The sequence below is a fragment of the Montipora capricornis genome, chromosome 14 (genome assembly GCF_036669925.1).
Source record: "Montipora capricornis isolate CH-2021 chromosome 14, ASM3666992v2, whole genome shotgun sequence".
In the NCBI taxonomy this organism is placed as follows: domain Eukaryota; kingdom Metazoa; phylum Cnidaria; class Anthozoa; order Scleractinia; family Acroporidae; genus Montipora; species Montipora capricornis.
Window position 1 is genome coordinate 6,916,338 of NC_090896.1, and position 4,258 is coordinate 6,920,595.

The 4,258-nt window shown below is 39.9% G+C and overlaps 1 protein-coding gene across 1 annotated transcript in view; it reads right to left on the minus strand.

Annotated features, from left to right (window-relative positions):
- Positions 1–2,660, minus strand: part of LOC138032495 (uncharacterized) — an 11,114-nt gene extending 8,454 nt beyond the window's left edge. Inside the window, exons 1-2 of the mRNA XM_068880196.1 lie at positions 2,601–2,660; positions 873–966 (exon numbers count right to left, since the gene is read on the minus strand). The gene's annotated coding sequence lies outside the window, so the exon portion shown is untranslated. The remainder of the gene's footprint in view (positions 1–872; positions 967–2,600) is intronic.
- Between the last annotated feature and the right edge of the window lie 1,598 nt (positions 2,661–4,258).

The following is a 4,258-nucleotide window of genomic DNA, read 5'->3' on the forward strand; positions in this document are numbered from 1 at the left end:
AATATATGGCTGTCAGTAAGGAGGACGAGCTCCGTGACCGGGCAAGATGAACCAAATCCCGCGCTGCGATTGGCTACCTGAGCGGGCAAGATGGAGCTACACTGCACGCTCGGGATTTCTCGCTTGGTCCCGCAAGATCAAAGATCCTTTTTTGGTGTTTTATCCCTTATAATAAATCCTTCATTGACCAACCTTGTTCGGTCAAGATGGCTGGTTATTGGCCTCGTTCTTTTTTTGCGTGTTTATGGACCGAGACGACGTGAAGAAAGAACTTGGCCAATATCCAGCCATCTTGACCTCACGCTTTGTCAATAAGCCACATTTATTTTATCTGTAAGATAGTACGCGTGCTGTGATTGGCTAAATTAGCGGGCCGTATTCCACAGTACGGCCCGCAAAATTTGAAATTTCGATGAAACATTCCATTGCAAGTTTTTCATGTCATCTCTATTACATAACCTTGTAAAACTGTTTGAATCTTGCAAGCGACTATTCCAAACAGCTAAGAGGATTTCGTTTTTCGGATTTTGACACGGCAATCTTTGTGGCACTTGAACCTTCCGCTTCACTTCGCATGTAGTTTCCCTTCCCGTGCGGCTCACCGCTGATTACCACACAGATATAATAAACATCTGCTAACCGAGTTCGAGGGCCGTACTGTAAAATTACGAATCCTCGTTTTTTCCCGTGGATTTATGGCCCTAGAATGAATCAACGGGAAAATTTTCGGTCCGTAATTTTAAAGTACGGTCCTTGAACTCAGTTAGTTAGAGGTATTTAATATTCAGATCTTGGGAGTGAAAAAGCTATAAAGAACATTGCAAATTTCCGATTTCGGCTATTGCAGAATTATGCAGACGAAGTCAACTTACTTATTCTTTCGTTGACGATGGCTCTGTCTCGTTGGCCAAAGCTGGGAAGAAATTCATCCATCTCTTCCAATACACATGTACTTGGCAACGACAACTGCAAAGAATGCAAACCAGGAACAAGTACGTCGATTTTTCCCAGAAAATATGCAATACTTGGCAAATTAAATGTTCGTCACGCAACAGATCCCATTTGATGAGGTGACGGAACTTCCGCGCCTTGCGAGGTTGTGCCGCAAGTTTACTCCGGTTTCCTATCGTGGCTCTCGATTCGTTTACATGATACCACAAGAAAATGTCATATCGGAACGAGTCATACCGTCGCGAATTCAGCCCCGTTGTTTCACCGGAGCGAGAATTTCATACCAGTACGAAATCCCGTGTCATGTATACGGGTAGCGCATACGCCATGTTTGTTTTCGACATCATTGGAGACACGATACGAAATCAAGGAGTTCTCGCGGTATGTTTTGACAAAGAAATCACTCTCCCCTTTATAAACGTGACCAAAACGCAAAACACTGTAAAGAAGTTGTGCTTCAAGTTCTGCTCTAATGACCACTGATTAGGATAAATCAAGTGAAGCTATGATCTTCGCAGTTATGAGAGCAATTTTTGCAATTGCGTAGAGAAGCCTGAAAATTTCAGGATTTCAACGGGGTTTGAACCCGTGACCTCGCGATTCCGGTGCAACGCTCTAACCAACTGAGCTATAAAGCCACCGACGTTGGGAGCTGGTCATTTGTGGGTTCTAATGGTCCCGTGAGGAATGAATCAATGATGAAATGGTATATGAAATGAATCATATATGAACTGCGGATATGAAATCAAGTGAAGCTATAATCTTCGCTGAAAAATTCAGGCTGATTCATTTCATATACCATTTCATCATTGATTCATTCCTCACGGGACCATTAGAACCCACAAATGACCATCTCCCAACGTCGGTGGCTTTATAGCTCAGTTGGTTAGAGCGTCGCACCGGAATCGCGAGGTCACGGGTTCAAACCCCGTTGAAGTCCTGAATTTTTCAGGCTTCTCTACGCAATTGCAAAAATTGCTCTCATAACTGCGAAGATCATAGCTTCACTTGATTTCATATCCGCAGTTCATATATGATTCATTTCATATACCATTTCATCATTGATTAGGATAAAGCAAGGTAATTTAATACCGGGTTAATGAAGACATGAACCACTGAGGCATGACAATATGTGGCGGAAAAAGGAAAGGAAAGGAAAGGAAAGGAACTTTATTTAAGTGTCTAGTCGTTCTAGCGCTGGAGCGCTAATTGGGGACACTGTAAAGTGAAATGAACAATGAAAGTAAATCAAGTCAAATGTCGGTTTTTGAGGAGAGGGAAAAGAGAGAACTTCTAGAAACATGACTATTCTAATTAAAAGGACAGCTTCTTTTAATTAAATTGGTAAAAATTTACACACAAAATTGTTAGAAGTTTGCAAATCAACTTATTGCCTTAACTTGGACTGAACCCAGGCAAACATTAGAATGCGAGCAGTCTCTCTTTTGCGCTAAATCGTTGTAACGAACGAACACTTCAAAATGACTAAAACTGCGGGTCGCAAATACGCGTTTGTTTGAACGATTCTAGAGCAAAAGAGAGACTGATCGTAGTCTAGGCAAACATGTCATGGCAAAAATGAGATGGAGGTTCGGTATTTCCGCTATTTTTTTTCACAAACACGACATCTGGGTATTAACGCAGCTCACCTCTCGTTTGATCGTCAACTGCATTTGTCTGCAATGTACCAATATTCAAGCTGTCTTAGTTTGGTTTCTGTTGAATTTAATTGAACTGTTAATTTCAGCACCGCAACTGCGGATTTCTTTAAAAGGATTTACGTTTCTTTTTCCCGAATAATTTGCATAAATTGATTTATTAATAACAGCGTCAGTGTGCAGTTTTCACTTAATTCACGATTGGAACTACTTGCTATGAACTGACAAAACAAACTACACTCCTAAAGCAACGTTCCGGCTAAAATTAACCAAATCAGGAAACCAAAATTTTAAGAACATACGCAGGCTGAGCATCCATGTGAGAATCGGTTCAGAATGTCTTTATTTTGCCCATATTTGTTTTTGTTTTTGTGAGTAGTATAAATTAAGGTAAAAGAAATGTCAAACTATAGTCCAACAGGACAATTAACTCAAATACTTTGAGAGCTTTCAGTTTTTGAAACATTAACAATGTTATAGACCACTAGGGTATTACATAATAATGTAGAGAAAATGATGTCACAAATTCCCAAGTCAAAGCTTTGAACAAAGGCGCTGTCTAGCTCACAATGCCATTTTTCGTAACAGGATCCGAAAAAAAGGCCTTTGTATGGTTCATAACAAAATCCTGGTCATCAGCACCTGAACTCAAGAATTGTGTGCTTTACTCTCAGCCCCGTAACAAAATCCTTGATTGAGCCTTTGAACAAAAGAATCCCTAAATATATAACAAATAAAAAATAAAAAGAACACTTGTGAGTGATGAAAATAAGGTGTTAATTGTATCTTATTCTATTCCTAGAGTGGAATTCTGATCTTTTATTCAAACCATAAGGGTGCAAAGTTGTGCACTCCAGAAAGCTTCTCTTGTAAGCAAACGATGGTCGAGGCTATTTTGATCCCTAAAATTACCAATTTGTTTAATGATGACGAAAACGAAATCCGACAAAACATGAGTTTCTTTGTGAAAGTGTATCGCCACTTCACAAGTGTTCTTCTTTGTGCTCATGGCCGATTTGTGGTTTCGAAATCTGACTGATCTCCTACATACTGAACATTACATTTCTTACAAGTGATCAAGTAAACAACATTTTTAGAAAAAACAAAACAACAAAAAAAAAAAACAATGTGGATTTCTCACTGCATGTTGCACTAAAGAAGCTCTCAGAAAAAAATGAATGAATATTAATTGAATGTAGAACTAGTGCTCCCGCAGTCCCGCACTCCCGTAGTAGAAAAAATGAATATTAATTGGATCTACAACTAAAGCTCCCCGCAGTCCTGCAGTGGAAAAAAAAAGGTCTAATTAGCTTAGAAGAAAAGTATCCTAAACATTCATAACAGCTAACCTTAGGCTTCCCTGCTAGCAGAGGTCTCTCACGGCGGGGCAATCCGTCCTCTCATTTTTGCCCCGCCGTGAGAGACCTCTGCTAGCAGGGAAACCTTAGGTCCCTAGGGTTAGAAAAGTTTTTAGGCCTAAGGTTAGCTATTATGAATGTTTAGGATGCTTCTTAAGTATTTATCTTTTGTTTCCGTATGTAAATATTTATTGACTGCGGGGCTACGGGAGCAGGCATTTAATGTCACGCAATCGTGGCCGGGTATTCTGAAGTTTAGCCAAAAACTAAAGAAATCCCGTGCAAAATGAA